Below are 20149 nucleotides of genomic sequence, written 5' to 3' on the forward strand. Positions count from 1 at the left end.
CTAATTAATAAACAATAAAACTACCATAACTTCATTCCAATAAAATTACTAAAACCCTAACTTAACTAAAACACTACTAAATAATAATATGAAAATTTCTAATTTTGAGCCTTGATTTAATATGCCAACATTGCTTCCCTTAAATCAAACTTTCTATTGAATTAGATTCACCACCATTATGATCAATAATCTCCCTTGATTTTTGCTGCTGCAATATTTCATGCACCTGAATAGATTTATCCTGTCGCTCAATTTATTTATTTTTTACTTGCAAAAAATAATTCACGCTTCTGGATAGACTATTTTTATCACCCAATTTGATGTCACTTATTGACAATTCACTTTGTAATTTTCATAATCACAATTCACTAATAGGATCCTCCTCCGATCTCTATCGTAACATCCACAATCAATCTAGCAATTTTCGAACCAATTTTATGGTCCAATTCTCACAAACTAAACACTCCATCACTAACCTTGTGGTCTAACTCGATCAACTAAGTTCTTCGCAACAATTTTTATACTCTAACTCTGAGAGCGGAAAACACTCACAATCAACCCTCGTAATTGGGTCAATTCTTCAATGTCTTGAGGCACCCTAGGATCAATTTCTTGAATCTAGAAATTGATAAATTTGAGGATATAGGAGATAAATTTGATAAAATCAATGTATATAGGGAGGCAATTTACACACATAAAAATATCTGTGGAAGAAAAGGAATAATACCAACAATAATCTATTAATCATGTCATAAGAACAAGGCTCTTAATCTTTCGCTCTTCTCAACTAAACACAATAATATGACTCCTTATTTATAAACTAGATGACTGCATAAACAAGTCTTACAACCATAAGAAATTTCCTGATAAGATACTAATTTCTAAACAATAAAACTAGGATAACTTGACTCCAATAAATTACTAAAACCCTAACTTGAGTAAAACACTACTAAATAATAATATGAAAATTTCTAATTTTGAGCCTTGATTTAATATGCCAACAATTCCTTGTTCTTTTTTAACAAGTGATGCTTTTTTTTTCCTTTTGAGCAAATTTAAGTAGATAATACCTGTAAACTCAATTGTGTTTAATTAACATAGCCATGGTCACATAATTAACACAATGCAAGTTGAGGTTCTAAGAATTAGAGGGCCTGGGTTCTAATTCTCGTAACCCCGCTCTCGCTTTTACAACTCACCGCTGCCCTACGAAGTGTTAATTTTTTGACAGCTAAAACCTCAATTTGGCCAAAGTATTAGTAATAACTTAAACCTTATGAGTTGAGTTTATAAAAAACTTGATATATATGTGTGTGTGTAGTATTGAGTCAGCAGACTCAGCTCATAAATTGGCGGACAATGAATTTAATTGCGAGACATGTTGTGCTCAACAAACAGACTTAAAAATTAATTAGTTATGATATATTTTGGCAAGAGACAGTCGAATTCTACATCTTATGCGTACGGGACTCTTGTTTATTTGGTCCTTTGGGCCATGACAAGATGTGTTTTACAAGAACAAATCCAAACGGACCATTTAATTGGATGTATAAATAGTAGAAAACATCGTTTTATAAGTCATCAAAACTCCAAAGGTTTCTTTGACCTTTCAAAGATTGTGCATCCACTTTTATTTTTCCTTGTTGCCTGTCAACATATCAATCAGTTGCACCAAAGAAAGAAAAACGAAATTGGAAACCAAAAAAAAAAAAGGGATTATTACTTCAATGGAAAATGGAAATGAATGGTTTTATATACAAAAGGGATAATTTTAGAAACTTCCCTCGAGATTTTTGACAATTTCATTTAGCACCCCTCTAGTTTCAAATCTTACATTGACATCTCTTCTTGGCTTAAAATGGTCATAATAACCTTCTTAAAAGAGTTATACTCATCTAGTTATCCTATGCAATAATTGTGGCCACAAAATCTCTTAAAAAGGGAAAAATTAAAAAGAAAAGTAGTAAAAAAGTCAAATGGCTATTTAAACTTGAAAAGGTTACGACAAAGCATCTTTCATCACTAAATAACCCTATCACCACCAATGTTCTTCCTTCGTCACAATTCAACCCATCACTCTTGCCATTCAAGTTTTTTCATCCTTCCCTAAAATCTCAACCTCGATGTTTCACAATTTCCAATTGTGATCATACTTCTTCATTTTCTATGTATTCTTGCTTTTTTTTTCCAACGAAAGTTTAATAAACAATTATAACACAAATATACAATAGTAAACTTGCCAAAGTAATATGGACAAAGTGATTTAGGCCTTAAGCAAGGTAGAATGTTTAAGACGAGAGAAATTTTTTTTTTTTAATACATCAAGTACTTTATTTAGAATAAAAAAACTTCTTAAGGGAAATTTCAGATATTAATATGTTTCTTCTCTGATATTAATATGTTTCTTCTCTGACATCATCCAAATGAAACTCAAAAGTACTATTTAGGGGAGGTATATGTAATTTTTAAAACATAAAGAGAGCTAGTTGTAATTATTATAAACCTCATGGGAGGTTTGTGAAATTATCCCTACATAAAACCAATATTCTACTTCAACAAAAGCTCATATCTGGCTCAGTCGACAGGTATAATTCGTGCAAAGTTTGAGGGCAACGAGTTTGATGGCAACTTTTACACTAATCTTACTCCTACTCTAAACTTTTACACTAATCTTTTCCAAGACCTTTTGATAATTTATAAACCTACCAGGAAACGCACACAAACGCACTTATGTGCGTGTGTGTATATATATATATATATATTTTCGCTAGAACTACCAGGAAACGCACACAAACGCACTTATGTGCTTGTGTGTATATATATATATATATATATATATATTTATATTTATATTTTCGCTAGAACTACCAACTATTTATATGAGAACAATCTGCCTGCAATATGCTAGGTGATAATTATAAGTTAGGGATATCCCTTTTGGTATAGCAAAAGGAAAATGAAGTTGTCCTTCCATCAAGGGTACATGCTAATCTATACTTTTCAGTTTATACAATACTATCCGTTTTGAAATAGCTAAACATTTCCTATGAAAATTCAATACTTTGAAATGACAAACTTCGGCATCCCAAAATTCATGAAAATTCAAGTAGATAAGTTTCTAAATTTCATTCCCACTTGAAAAATGAATATCTTGATTTGTTGAATTGTGTATGTACAAAGAAATTGCTGAGTTTGTTTGGTTGGTTTAAATTAATTAATGAATAAAAAAACAAGAAAAGTAAGAGAAACTCTAAGTAAATTAACTTTGATTCATTATTTTTTTCTTTTTAATTTTTTCAGAGGATTGATTCTTCAATCGCATCTGCTCTTACTCCCAGAATTCTGCATAAAGCATTATTTCGACATTATTCTGATAATTTTTTAATATTTTGCAAATACATTTCTTGTAAACGTTATTTTGACTGACCCATTGTATTCTACTCTAGCTTTTGTCTCCTCGCACAAAATGGTTGAGGCGAAAAGGAGAGGTCTCGTGTTGAATATGCAGTGATTAAAAGTAGCGTTTGGTCTGTCATAATGAGTGGCATCAATTGGCAGGATTTAACATGTGCCGCTCAAATGTCAATTTCACATTTTATTACCCTACTTTAGAGAATTAGGTTCCATTCTACTTATCAAGGTTCAAACTCTAAGATCCATAATTTATGGGTCAAGTCTCACTAGATTATGAGTCTATTCTAACTTTGTGTTAATATTGACTCACCAAGTATGGGAGTTAGTTGTAATTTGAATTATTTGTAGGGGGTTGTTCTTCTTTGCTTTAAATTTTGCAAAAGTTGATTATGGAAAGTGTTTACAAAGAATAATCACAATCAACAAAATTACTTTCTTTAACAGATTAGATTCATTTTTTAAAGGGTTTTTCATGACATAAACGCACTTTCTTATTGCTCTTCCTTCCATTTAGTTGATGTATAACTTCAATTAATTTTTCTAATGAGTGCTCAGAGGCTTGTTAACATATAAATACTACTTAAATAAATGCTCATACTTTCATTTGTTAACGAGTTTAGTAATTAATGAGTATCTTATGGGCACCCGTCATAGAAATCTTGATTTGATTTGTTGATCATACGTATTTTTTGAAAAAGCAAGAAACCATGTGATAGAACTAATGCAGGTTTTGTTCTCCGGCTAGTGATCCAAGAAATGAATAATTCGACTTACGATGCTCGTATTTTCTATAAAGGATTTTAAAAAAAAAATCAATTTTCTAGTGTTGTTGTTTAAGGATCATTCTAGCGTTACATTGTTCAGAAAATAATGAATGGGATTGAAAGAAAGATACGAAATTCTGTAATTTGAAATCCGTTGTTTGCATTAGCTTTGCATGTAAATTTTACCTTCAACATTGTGAAATACATGGTTATTTCATGGTTTGCTGGTGTTTTGTGTTCTAGGAAAAAACATTGCAATTCTTTTCTTTGATTCGAGAAAATATTACACTTTTTTGAATATAAGTATAAAGTTGAACCTCTTTGGTACCTAATTCATATAAATCATTCTTTATATCTCATTTCCCCTAAGTAATTTAAATAATAAGGTTAATTGCACTTTTTCCCCCTGAATTTAGTCCCTAGTAACACTTTGTCTCCTTTGAACTTAATTGGTCTCTAGTAAGTGAAATTTATTAAAACCTATTCATGTATAATTTAAAGGAAGAAAGAGAAGCAGCTGCACTAGTATAAAATTTGTGGAGTTCCTTCCTTCTAAATTTTTCTAACTCTACAACCAATTTTGTAACTCTTTGGTATTTTGCCATCATTTATATTTGAATTTTTTAAATTACTCAATGTTTTTCTCCAATAAGACACTATATATTCCAACTTAGAAGTATAGCATTATCGAAAAACTTCAATGTATATGTGTTAATGTTGTTTTATCAAATTTTTGGATGGAAAGCTAATCATTTAATGTTTAACTAGTAAATGAAAGGGATAAAAGCTCATCAATTAATGTTTGACTAATCAATGCAAAGGACCGAGTATATATATATATTTGAAACTGAGAGGAGCAATGTGTCACCAGGAGTCAAATTCAAGGGATAAACTATAATTAATCCTAATAATACGACATATGTTTGAAAATTTAAGTATTGTATATTGGTAATTGCTCTTTTTAAATTCTTCAAGTCCCTAATATTTTAAGGATTAATCTGTTTTACACTAATAATATATACACTAAAGGACTTTAATAAATAAAGGGCTTTAATTCATATCACATATGTAAAATTTAGAACTTAAATTCGAGTCACAAATCCCAAATATATAAAGGACTTTAATTCACGTCACATGTATAAAATTTAGTAATTAAATTTAAATTAAGATTAATTGTCATGCATTTAACCCATAGTCTTTACACTGTCGACGTAAACAAAATAAATTATGTATTAAATCATTTTCAAATCTCATCTTATCGTATCTAAATTTCGTCCATCCAAATAAAACTAGTATTTTGATTGCTTAAAATACTATTTGGGCAATAAAGTTACTCGTTTTCTTTTTGTTGCTTTCCTACTATTGTCAAGCAGATCATATGCTGGGACCAAAGGAGTATTATTTGATTATCCAATGTTCCATTGTCATGTGCAGATGGATCTGTTCAATCTTTATCACTTGCATGCCTTTTCCATTTGCTAAATACCAAGTTTGATGAGCAGATTAGCACGTGGGGCCGGTGCATTTATGACTCTCATAATATTTTTGGGGCAAATTCCATCATTGCTCTCAATTACATGATTCTAGTACATTTCTTTTTGCCCTCGAATATCTATTTTGCAAAACGTTATTATTTATTTATTTATTTCACAATTTTACAAAAATAAATATCATACATATGTTTAGAGAATAATATTCGTATGTAATTGGTCATCACTGTTCTCTAGCAGTAGTAAATTCTTCAAATCTCTAATGTTCTAACTGAATTCAGGTGTCACTATAAATTTTAGCTAAGGACTATACTTCCTTCTCGTTACCATTTAGATTTGTCTAACGATTGTCCACTGCCGGTTAGATAGGACTCAAGTGCTAAGTGTCATTTTTTTTAGGGTTAAAAACAAAAAAAACCCCTTGTGGCATACTTAATGCACAGAAAAGCCTCCCATGATTTTAAAATATACAAAATGATATCTCATGTTTTGAACTAAATTGTAAACTAACAGAATTCGTTAAATTTAACGAAAATGACGATTTCGGCCGTTAAACTTACCGAATTCTGTTAAGTTTACCGTTAAATTTATCAGATTCCGTCAAATTTTCCGTTAAGTTTACCGAATTTCATTAAATTTAACGAATTCTGGTAGTTTACAATTTAGTTCAAAACATGAGATATCGTTTTGTATGCTTTGAAACCACGGGAAATTTTTCTGTATATTATATATACCACAAGGGGCTATTTTGCTTTTAACCCTTTTTTTTAAGGAAAAAAAAAGCAAAATTAAATAAAGTAACTATAATAAATGTGAATACGTGCACAAATATGATAAGTTAAATGTAACTTAGCTATTCTACTGACCCTATTTCATTGGTGTAATTTGACCTATTGACAAAGGTTACTATGAATTTTGATTGACACAATTGGGAGTCTAGTAGTGAAAAGTTTGTAAATCACATGGCATGTTCATAAGTGGGATAAAGTTCTTCTGCATGGAGTCGTGGAGGACAGATTGGATAAAACAATAGCAGCCACAATTGTCGAGCAAGAATTAGGACTTTTGGATTTGTGGATTTCTAGAATCTGCAAAGTGACAATCAAATAGGGCATGCGGTGACATCTCGTGAGCTTTATGGCTCTGCGAAAACGACTTCAATTTAATCTATAAAAGTTAACTGTAGAAAGAACTACATAATGTAAAACAGAGCCATACTATGTACTTTAGTGCTCTAAAATGTTATTGATCATAGCATTCTAGATCTACTAGCTTTCAATGAGCTTAGAGGGGATAGTTAAGGCATGAGAATGACAAGCTTCATGCAAATGAGATGGAGGAATTAAAATAGGGAAAATCATTCAATGAGTTTAGAGGGGATAGCTAAAGCTTGAGAATGACAAGATTCATGAAAATGAGATGGAGGAATAAAAATAGGGAAAATCATTCAAAGTGCCTCTCACATCTTATTAAATAAATTTTGTCACTATTTACTTTTAAAAAAATAACTTTATATCCCTTATAAAATCAAATCAGTAAAATTTAGTTCACCTATTTAGATCCTATTTGTTGTTAAACAAATGACCTGATTTATATTCATTTTTGTCCCAAAAAAGCAGAATCTTACCCAAACTATATTCACTTTTCCCCTGAAAATGTAGAATCTGGCTCAATTCATATTCATTTTCATCACTAAAAAAAGTTGAATATGACCTTTTTGTACATAAAAAATAATCGTATGTCAGTCACGCGATGATATCATGCTAAAAGATAGTCGAAAACTTAAGTTGTGATCAAATTTTATAAGTTAAATTTGTAAGGGATGTAGAGTTAACAATTTAAAATTAAAAGATGAAAAAATTCATTTAACGAAATATGATGGATATTTTGAATGATTTTCCTGTAAAAATAAGCAGCAAGTCAAATGAGTTAGCTTAGCTTATCTTAGCCTGGGAACGCGGAAACTTTTTTGTTCAATCATTGAAGCACTATTCTGAAATCGGCGGATTATTTTTTGTCAATCAATTTTCAGTGGGTTATTTGAAATAAAGAAATTTTATACACGAAGACCTAATTAGCATCCTTTTCAAGAATTAAGCTGCATCGTCATGTTTGCTACACGTGCTTCTAATTATTTATTATTATTACACATTTTTTTCTCAATTTTATTAACTTAATAAATGAGGTATTCGAGGAATTTCTAATTTGGGTTAGTTACCTTTTTTTCACTTGAATTTTGTGAATAATTACACTTTAGCACCTTGAATTTTAAAGCATAAATTTTACACCTCACGGACACTAGTTAATGTTAAAAAAATAAAAATAAAAATTAACTTCGTAAAATAAAAAATGGTCATAACAACGATATTCCCCTCGAGTTGTTGTAGGACGTACAACTTCATCTATTTTTTAGCGCAATAAGTTAATATGAAGACAAAAGCTAACTAGATTAAGCCTATGTTTTGTAGGTAGTCAAACTTAAACATAAACAAAATATATTTTAGGGTGATTAAGTCAATTTTATATGTATATTTTATTCTATTCTAGTGTCTAAAAATTAATTGTACCAAACACTGGAAATTAAGGGCGTAAACGAATCTAATCAAGCCGAACATTCTAGTATTCAAATTTGTTTGATTATTTTAATGAGTTTAAAATTTTGTTCAAGTTGATTTGTTTATTTGCCGAATTGAATTTGAAAGAATTTTTTATTAAATTTGAATGTTATTGAATTTAAAATACTGTTCAAATTTGGTTTGACTAGTTAGTGAACCAAGTTCGAACGAACTTTTATCAAAACAAATTCAATTCAAGTATCGAGTAAATTGGTTCATTTTTCAACTCTATTGAAAATGGGATGGACATTCCATTCTGACATGCATACCAAACATTGGAATGAAAATTTTTTTTCCTGTATCATTTTGACTAGAAAGGCATTTTGAGTGAAAATTTTTTCCCACTCTTGGCATTCCGATATACCAAATGAGGGGATAGTTCAACGAGTGATAAGAATAAAAAAAATAAAAGGAAAAATGCATCAATTTCCCCCTCATATTCAGATGATGTTGAATATAAGTTTCTTACGTTCAAAAAGAGCAGTTTAGCCTCTAAAAAAAATAAAAGAAAAAAACTTTCTCTTTTAATCCCTGATCAACTTTTTTGCCATATTTTGATCAGAATAAGCCGCACACATTACATGCTATAGATTTAAAGGTATAATTAGCAACTTACATTACTGCTTATCCAAACCAAATTTAAGCTCCCAAATTAACCATTCTGGCTTTCTCCCCCAATTAGTGAAATTTGATAAACTTTAATCTACACCAGAGAAGATCAATTAAGGAAGAAAACAAAATGTTGAATTCACCATGTCTAATCCATATGTTAAAACAAATATGCACTAATCGTGCTTATTGTAATCTTATTTTTACAAGAAGAATTATCCATTCAGTCAAGAAACCCGTAAGCATACTTGAAAAGACTTACATTAATCTGGTATTGGTTCATGACTCCTCTTCATTATCACCTTCGACTCTCCCCAAAAATAGGTCTATTTCCTTTTTATTTTTTATTTTTCCTGGTGTATTACTTTCTTTATAATATAAGTGGGAGGATTACAATCTGTGACATATCACTTACACTGTCTCCCTCGTACTATCTAATCCATCGCTTTCCCTCCTATTGTATTACTTAAATTGCCGTACTTTGGTCAAAACTTTTACTCCTCCAGTAAGCAGAAATATTAGGGTTTATGAAAGAGACGAATTGAGGAAGTTGCATTCGGTCCTTCGTTTTTGTTCTTATTGATGGTTGATAATTGCTTGTGAAGCATTCGTGATAAATTAGGTTAGAAATTATGTGAATTAACAATTTTACACTTTGAAAGATGATCAAGGACGAAAGGGGATAATGTTGATTCGTAGAGGATTAAAATGTTTTATTTTGAATGCGAGAGGCTAAATTTTAGTAATAGCCAAATGTGAAGAAAATTGGTGTCACTGTCCCAAGATAAAATATCTATTTCTATATACTTCAGATAAGTGATGTTAATTATGATATATTGTCTTAAAAGAAATAATACCAGAAGAGCTAGCATTAGCTGAAGAACTGCATGTAATTTCACTTATGTTCCTTTTTCTTTATGTTTTTGCTCTTTGAAAAACTATATGAGTTTTCTAGCAATAACTTTTTGGAAAAACTATATAGGGTTTTGAACAATTTTTCCTTTTTGATATTTAGTATGAACTACATTTTAACTTTATTGCTGGTATATACCATAAAATAAATTTATAAAATATTAAATGCAAAAGGAAGAAAAGGTTAAGGGAAAATCGTTCAAAACGTTTCTCGCATTTTACAAGATGACTTTTTTCGTCCCTCACTTTTAAAAGTGTAATTTTACGTCCCTTACAAATTCACATTGACCAAATTTGGTTCTTACCTAGATTTCTGACAATTTTTTTGTCGGAATCCACCACGTGACTTGTATGCGATCATTTTTTAAGGGCAAAATTGTCAAATTAAAATTTTACATAATCTGATTCATAGTCCCTCATATTTCACAAAATAAATTTTTTTTGTCCCTAACATTTTACAAAATGAATTGTTTCGTTCCTCACATTTCAAAAAATGAATTTTTTCATCCCTCACATTTTTCAAAATGAATTTTTTCATCCCTCATTGATCATGTGTACGAATAGCTTTTTTTTCTATAAACCCACGTATATGTCTATTTGATATTACCTAAATAATATGAATAACATATAATTTATCTCTATTGGATTTCATCTAAACATGCTAATTGTAGTTATACACATGCTATTCAATAGATATATGTAGGGGTTTAAAACTAATAATTTTGTTTGAAACCCATGTATATATTTATATGATTTCACCATTTGAACCTATTCAATATTTGTGACCTTTCTCTTTTGGTAATAATTTATTTATTGAGTTGTATAATAAGGTCATCTAATTAATGGGTCCTAACTCGAATTCTATAATTGTACTAACAATTTCAGTTTAAATCTGAAATTTCTACTCAGACACTTTTATAACCAACAATTGAATTACTTGCAATGTGATTGTTTTAAAATTTAAAAGTGCCAATCACTTATTTCTTTTTTCATACTTTTCTTTTGTTTACTTTTTCTATCCAAATTTAATTCGATATAAACACTCGATAATATTTAGGATCAAATGTCATCTTTATTTTCAAATTTCGAGTAAAAGAAAATAAATATAAGTGAAAAACTAACAATTTTTTTAAACCCATGTATATATCTATTTGATTTCACTTAAGCAGTACGAATAGTATGTAATATATCTCTATTTGATTTCATATGCTATTAATACTGTTTAGGTGAAATCAAATAGATATATACATGAATTTAAAAAAATTATTCACACACATAATCAATAAAAGATGAAAATATTCATTTTGAAAAATGTGAAGGATGAAAAAATTCATTTTGTGAAATGTAAGGGACAAAAAAATTTATTTTATGAAATGTGAGGGATTATGAATCGAATTATATAAAATTTGATTTGACAATTTTGCCCTTAAAATATGATCACGTGCAAGGCACGTGGTGAATTCCTACCAAAAACTAGTCGGAAACCTAGGTAGGGACCAAATTTGATCAATATCAATTTGTAAGGGACATAAAATTACATTTTTATGAGGGACGAAAAAAGTTATTTTGCAAAATGTGAGGGACGTTTTGAACGATTTCCCAAAGGTTAATTACACTAGACACCATTGATAAAGTGTTATTACCCTCAAGGTTTAGGAGGCAAATTGTAAGCTACTTTATACCTTTTTTCAAGTAATATGTCCCTTCACTATCCTCTTATTCCAAATTTAGTATCAATTTGGACTTATGATGGCTTATTAAAAAGTACTTCAACTAATAGAATTTCTTTTATCAAAAAACTTATTAAATGTTTAATTATATTGCTTGGGTACATACTTGCATAATTGCTTTTTCTGTTTGATAATGTGTAATTTTAAATTTTTGAAATATATTTATTTCTTCAATTAGTTCAAAATTTATAATAAAATGGTTAAAGTTAATTTATTATTTTGTGAAAGATAAAAGTTGTTATGAAATCCTTAATATCAAGTCTGTGCTAAAAGTCTTTAGTGGCCAAAATTTTTACTCCTAAATTTAAAGAAATAACACTCACCAAATATCTTAAAAAGTCCTTTTGTTCCCTAAAAGTGGTTTTTTTTTTTTATTTTAAAGCAAAACCACCACAATCCCAAACAGAATTAATAGCACCATAATATTTATATTGGCACAGTTCTAAGCTAAGAAACCAAATCACCATCTTGTTGAAATATCTCATCCAGTTACCTATCTTTGCATTTCACCCCATCTTAATATGCTCTATTGCAGTCTCATCAACAGGAATATTTGGGCAAGTTATTTACGGCTAATGGTGTAAAAAGGAAAAATGATTATGAGAGTGTCAAACCATAAAAATTTTGAAAGTCTTGTAGCAATTACTTTTTAATATATATATATATATATATATATATATATATATATATATATATATATATATAACAACTAGATATTGTCAATTAGTACACATATATCTTTCTCTTTTTTTTTTCTCTTTTCGTCCCGATTGCCACCCTTAAGTTTGAGCTCAAATTTATATAGTTGTTTGAGCTCGAGTAGCACTGATAATGATTGAGGTCGAACTTGAGTATAGTGCTATTCGAGCTCGACTCAACTCGATAGTACTTCTAGTAGGCACATATCTTTCTCTTTTCTTTTTTTTTTTTTTTTGCCTTTTATCCCTAATAAAATACTACTATATTTGGCCATAAATGGTGAGGAGATAGATCGATCTAACACCTTTAAATTAAGCCCCACGTATTGGTACAAGATCTAACACCTTGCAGTAGGGACAAATTCTAATCTTACCTTTAATGTGATGTCTTTGTCTATGATCAAGTTTTTCCTTACCTACTCTCTACCATTTAAAATGTTGCAGTGGATTTTTTATGCCAACAAATTGATGTTACTTAAATTATACTTATATGATACTTGGATAATCGCCAGATGTAAATGCACATAACCTTGATTATCATTGGTAACATAAAACATTATATGCCTCATTTGTTAGAGTAACGCATACTAGTTCTTTGTTGAGAAAGGTTGGCAGCATAATACCTAACAAGAATTTAAAAAAAAAATTCAAGTCAATTCATTACTTTATCTGCTCCAACTGTGCTAGCATAGCTTACCATCTTCAACCTACTTTAAAGTTGCTAGGGCAATGAGTTTGTGACTTATTCTTGCTATTAATTTGTCGGGGAAAAAAATGAGATTGTGACCAAAAAGCCTGAATATTATGCTTGTCCAAGTTTGAGTTATTGAACCCATTACTGTGACGACCCGAAAAATTATTTTGTATTTTATTTTATTTCTTTGAATGCATTTTCTTTACTTTACATTATTGCCTTAATTTTCTTGATATTTTTATAAGTAAGTCAAGTTTTTAAAATCATTTTCCTTGTATAAGTTAGTTCATGTTAAGTTTGAATTACATTATGGATGTGGGACCCGCTAATACGGTAAGTGCGATAAATTTTTGAAAATTAAAAGGAGTTTGTACAAAGGAATATTACTTTATAAGGTGTTAAGGGATAATTAGAGATTGACAAGATATTTTAGTGATTAGAAGACAACAAGATGAGGATTAATCTTGGCTAAACACTTGTCACAAAATTCTTGGATCTTTGACTTTGACTAAAGACTTTCTTACCTCTTTAATTAATCAAAAATTTGACCAAAAACACTTCACTTTCTTACTCCTCTTGGCCGGCCATATTGAGAGAAAAAGGGGAAGGAAAGGCTTCAACTTCAACCTCCATTTCTTGCTTGAATCTTGAGTTTCACCATAAACTTGCAAACTACTCCATAGAAAGTAATAACTAAGGAAGATTAAGGGTTTCGGTGGAAAGATTTTGGAAAGAGAAGCTCTCGGTTTCCATTTCTTCTTAGGGTTTAAGGTAACTACATCAAGAAGCCTTCTTTTCTTTTATTACTTGCATATCAGGAGATTTAGAGTTTGATTTTGGTAGTTTACTTGGAAAATTTCATGGTTTAAGTGGTGGTTGACAAATTTCAACTTTGGTGAAAAATTTCAGCCTTGGTATGATGGTTTGAGTTTGGCTATGATTTGGTAGCTTTGCCATGTGAATTTTCTAGCTTTTATAAGTTTTTTTGGCTTACTTATAGAAAATTTCAACTTGTGATTATGAATTTCAGCTTAGGGTTTTATTTTCTAGCTTAAGTAGGTGAGAGTTATATGCTATAGATATGCTTGACTTAGTGAGTTGTTGGCCTGGTATGTATATGCTTGGTTTGAAGTTGTTTTGTGATGAGAATGAAGCCTTAAATTGGCTGGAAAAATTGGTAAACACAAAGGAAGTGCTGCTGAAAATTTTTCACAGGAAACCTTGAGCAGTTTTGGAAAAATCTATTATATCTTGGTGTAGAAAAGTCAGAATTGAGTTCCGTTTATTGCATTTGAAACTAAATTTAGAGTATTTTGTACCGTGAAAATTTTAGAATTTTTCTCAATTCTTATGAATATTTGTGATTTTCCAAATTTGATTGAATTCCATTCCTGTTCTGTCTTTCTACTGGATAAAGTAGCCTCTTGAGGTTGGAATTTAACTGACTTGTGGACAAAATCTTATAAAGGTGTCTTCTGGGAAATTGTAACCCTTTGAGTCTATTTTCCAACGGTATAAAGTTTATAAATTTTGGACTTAGGAAACTTGAGTTATAATTTTTCAAATAGCGCCGCGCAAAACTGAAAAAATTCTGTTTTCCTAAAACTGTTCTTACTTTCATTTCCAACTTTAAAATTAGAGTTGGTAAACTATTTTGAGTTTGGTTTATGGGTGGAAATGAGATTTAAATGAAAGGAAATAAAGTTTTGGAACCTTAATTTCTTCATGTATTTTAGTTTTATATTGCTAGTCTTTTAATACAGTATGTGGCCACAAGACTCGAGAGTGTTCAAGAGAACCAATCAGGGTTAAAATGAAGGGTTGCAATTGATTGGTGAGTGTTTTAAGTGCATGAAAATATTTATGTAGAATGTCTCCTTGCTTGAATGACATGCTTGTTTGGTTAAAATAATTGCTCTTGAATTGATGACTTTTGGGACGAGGATGTACTTTATCATACTCGATTCTTTGTAGTTAATTTCTTGATATTGATATGAAATGAATTGTTTTACTTGTACTTGACTTGTTGGTCACTCGGGTGATTATCCCACCAACTTTCTTGCGTGCTTGGGGCACGTGTTACATGCTCATTGTTGCTCAAAATTGCTAGGTACTTAATTTATCGTCTCATAGGCAAGTGTGTACTTTATCGCACTTGATCTAGTTCGACTAAACATTTGATATTCTATTAAAACATGCACTGGCCATTTTGTTATAACTGAAATATGGCCAGAATCCGGCCACTTTCTTACCTGATTTCCGGGCGAATTTGAGGCAATGAGACTTAAAATTTCTTTCGCCTTCCTTGTCAATCTGGCCTTGAATCCGGCCAATATTTGATTTCTTGTGGCCAGATTTGCTAAGAAAATTTCTGATTTCTGCAGTTTTCCTCCAATTTTCTTGTTTGATCAGGTTTTCGTAACCACTCGGTTTTCAACTATTTGGACTTGAAATGCTTGAAACATGATATACTGAGTTTATTTATGACTTGAGTCTGTTTAGACGAGTGTGTTCTTACGTACACTCAATTGATCTGACTTGACTAAACACTTGATATCTCATTTATGCATGAACAAGTGACTTGATTTGTATGTGACATGTATATTGATTTGAAATAATTGAAATGTTTAAGAATGTGAATTGTTGAACATTACTTGTGACTTGATCATGGTTAGGTGAGTGTGTCCTTATTCGCATTAGACTTCCATGAACTTAAATCCATTGATCCTGTATGTGGACTTGCATATTTATGTGCATGATTGTAGACTGGCTGCATTCCTCTTATGGCGGTTGAACTGTAGACCAGTTGCATTTCTCTTGTGGCGGTTGAATAGTAGACCGGCTACATCCTTCTTGTGACGGTTGAATTGTAGACCAGTTACATTTCTCTTGTAGTGGTTGAACTGGGCCTTGGACCTTATCCGAGACGTCGGATAAGTGAAATTTAGAGTTACTCATGCGTATGCGTGAATGTAGGTTGGTAACGGCTGAACTGAGCCCTCATTAGATCTCTTACTTTAGACCAGTCTTAGAGCGGTCGGGTAAGTTGGGCAATCTTGGGGAAAGGACAAATGCCTAACCTGTTTACTTTTGACTGGAATTCATCACTTGCATACTAATATTAATACGGAGCGTTAAGTCAACTAACGTCTCCAATTATTATTGCGTAAGCATTGCATAACAGCCAACGACTCCACTACTGAATACTGAATATTTGGGGCCATAAGTCAGATCCTAAATTACTAAATATCTAGGACTATAAGTCCAACTCAGGGCTAGTTGGTAGAATCGAGTCGGCAAGGGTTTGATCGAGGAGATCGATGAACTTTGGGTACTTTTTTGGTGTTCGGACACGGTAAGGTGTATGTTTGGTGAACGAAAATTGGTATAAAGTAGTGATCTATGGACATTAACATTCGTGGTTGATGAAGAGTCAATAGACCTTGATCAAGTTGCAGTGGAACTTGCTCCTAAAAGCGATCTATGGCTCCGTTTGGATTGCTTGTTTTTGGGGGGTGTTTTTGAAAAACTTTACTATTGCAGTTTTTTAAAAACACTCATTGTCGTTTGGATTGTTGTTTTTGAAAAACTCCGATTTTTTAAAAAACACATGCGTTTGGATTGAACTGTTTTTGAAAAACAGCTACACAAATTATTTGAAGGGTCCAAATGTGCAATTGGCCAATACCTTCAGATCATTGCAAATGTTGGACAGCTCAAAAATGTCCCCTCCCGCAATTGGGAAAAATGCCAAAGGTTGACCATAACACCCGTCAAAAATATGCCGAGAACTTAACTCGTTCATGACTTATTCGTACGCATCCATTCACAAACACATGAACTAAACCGGTCAACTGAATACTTATTGAGGTTGCAGAGCAAAGTACTAGTCAGCAAATATAATACAGAATTGCAAATCCTGTTCAAGCAATAATACATTAACTGTAGCTAAATTAAAAGTAATCGTTCATTCACAACGAATATGAACCAAATAAAAAGTACAAACTACTGCCAATTTGGACCTATCGATCCTAGGCCAAGCACTGGAGTCTAGTTATTAGCATTCCAATACATGTGCGCCGCCATTGCTCGCCGATCTTCATTCCAGTTATCTATACTCTGCTGCGACATATCGATAGGGTAACCCATCTACACTTGTTCCCCTGCTATGTATGCATCTGCAAAGGCTCCATTTGCCGCTTTTTCATTGAAGTACTCGTCATTCGGCACATAATCGCGCATAAAATTGTGCAAAGCATAACATGCAAGCATAATATTATTTTGCGTTGCTATCAAGTAGTTCTGCATTAGCCCTTTGAGTATTGGAAAACGCTTGTTAAGAACTCCAAATGTGCGCTCAATAATATTCCTAACCGATGCATGTCGCCTATTGAACAGAACTTTAGCTGCTCATTCATGATGCGTGCCCCGTACATCCTTAAACGGTGCCATAAACCCCGGTATATTTTTGTAGACAGCATCTACCGCATAATATTTTCCTGTTCATTTAACGACATAGAATTCATGTAAGGCCCCTACTCATTTATATGGAAACAAATGCAAAAAACGGTCAAAGAAATTTGAGATTATTTCCTACTGCCTTGTATTATAAAAGTATTTATTAATCGGGCATATTAAAAAATATGGTGTCAATTAAAATACCTTGCGGTGGCATTGGAAATTCCGAGCCAGGATCAAGTAAGGTTTCTTGGAGAATTCGGGTATCATGAGCACTACCCTCCCAACGGACTCGAACAAAGAGAAACTGTATATCATGATCGCAGGCAGCAAGTACATTCTGGAATAAGTCGCCATGCGGATTTCTGAACCTCTCTCTTACCTCTGCTCTGTACCAAGCGGATACGTGGGTCCCATCTAAGGCTCCTACGCAATTCTATAGTAGTTCGATAGTTTTAAAAAAAATTCCAAAGCGCATAAGAAACCAACTTAAAATGCATATGAATAAAAATGACATACATACCCGGGATCACAGCATGAGCAAAGCATTGTTCAAAATCCTTGGATGAGTGTTATCGACGTTTCTTAGCCTAACGAGATCACGACCTAGCCGAACCAAAGCTCGTAAGACACGACGAACGTGTTGATCAATCGTCTCCGTTGAATGCTGGAACCGCTCGGCTAGCACCCGATGCCTTTCATCATGGGTCAGGCACATTAGGGTTAAAGCAACGGATTCATATACTCCCACTCTTTGAGAAGGATATGCATGCCAGTAACCCCGATCAACCAATAAATCGCACAGCAGAAGGAATTGAGGAACATCCAAGCGCATATTCTCAATAATTCGGTCTTCATGTTCGTTTATCAGCTCAAGCACATAATCCCTCCCCGAGAGCGCACTATCTCGTACTCTTCTTCTTTTGGGGACCTGCTGATTTATATCCTGAAAAAGAACATGAAACCCAATAATACGGCGTACATAAGGACATTGTCGAGCTCCTCATCATCCAACTCGTCATCCAGTAAAGTTCCTTGAATGTGCCACTGATTGTCCATCTTCCTTGGGCAATAACTTTGAACTCTGCAACTGGCCAAGTGATTAAAGTACATTAAGCACCAAAATAGGTAAACAATAGCTTAAGAATATCAAAACGCATATTTAAAAATATTAGCACAAAAAGTTAGCAACAACGCCATACGTGAACAAGTAAGCAATAGCAAAAAACATGACTTGTCTCAATTAACTCAGCACAAGTTCAAACAGCTTATACAACTAAAATTGAACTTTTGTCTACAATCAATACTGTTAATGATCGCCGAAATGACAGTAGACTGATAGATTTAAAGGCGCCTCCACGGAAAATATTAACTGGTTGGCACACATTCCAAGCAATTTGTATATAGAAAAAATGTCCAATCAATATTTATAAACACACACAAAGAAATTACTGAAATATCCTCTATATACTAGAAAAAAAGTCTATCCGGGGTACATAACCGGAAAATAAGCACATAATCCCGCGTATGTTAACTCACAACCACATGAGACAGGAAACCTCCACGGAAATCAATATAACCATTAGTGAAATCCCTAACAAATAAATTCTGGAAAAGTATCCTCCATATAAAGAAAAAAATTAGTTCAACCCTATTACGTAAACAGGTGAAATTACTCTCAATTTAAGTTCAACTAATTATAATATAAGTTAAATAAGTTCATCCAATTATAAAAAACACTCACAAGTGAAATAAGTAAATATCCTAACAAGTATAGTAAATAAGTTCAAGCAATTACTATAAACACTCACTAATCATTACAAATAAATATTCCCAAATATATTAAGAAAAAAAATAAGCCAGACAAAGTCCAAATGTTAACTAAATCCAACTGCACAAAATTAATATGGCAACTCCAACAACACAAAATAATAGCCATTGCCCTTTTTCTCAATAATTAATTGTTAATAAACTATTTCAACCAAAATTTATAACCTCAGCACAAATAAATTAGCAGACATTCCCTGTACATGAACGAAAAAATATTAACTGGCCCAGGTCCAGTTATATGAGAAAATAAATAAATAACAAAGTCCAATATCACCTCACTCAAAAATTAATATGACAACTCCAACTACACAAAATAATAGCCATTGCACCATTTCCTAACAAGTAATATTTAGTAAACAGCATCAACCAGTATTTATAACCTTGGGCAACAAATAAATTAGTAGACATTCCTTGAATATGAAGAAAAAAATTAATAACTGGCCCCGGTTCAAATCATGTGAGAACAGAAATGAGACGCTGTCCAATATTAACTGCTGCCAATAAAATTAATTTGGCAACATGGCAGAACAATATGTACGTCAGTGCACTATTTCCTAACAAATAATATATAGTAAACTACTTGAACCAATATTCAGAAGCACACACAAGGCAAATTAGCAGACATTCCTTGAATATACAGAAAAAAATAATAACCTGAACCAGATCCAAATGTTCAAAAATAAACAAACAAACTTCAACATCAGCTCACAAAAAAATGTAGAGGCAACTCTTGTCACACAAAATCAAAATCCTTGCACTATTTCCTAACAAATAATGTATCGTAAATTCCTTCAACCAATATTTATAAGCACACACAAATTAATTATCAGAAATATCCTCAACTTCACCTCACATCAAAAAAACTAAGGTCCGCGGTACAGTACAGAAATGAATAACAAAGTCCAATGTCAACTCGAACTACATAAATCCAAACG

Source organism: Coffea arabica, chromosome 4e, assembly GCF_036785885.1.
Source record: "Coffea arabica cultivar ET-39 chromosome 4e, Coffea Arabica ET-39 HiFi, whole genome shotgun sequence".
NCBI lineage: Eukaryota > Viridiplantae > Streptophyta > Magnoliopsida > Gentianales > Rubiaceae > Coffea > Coffea arabica.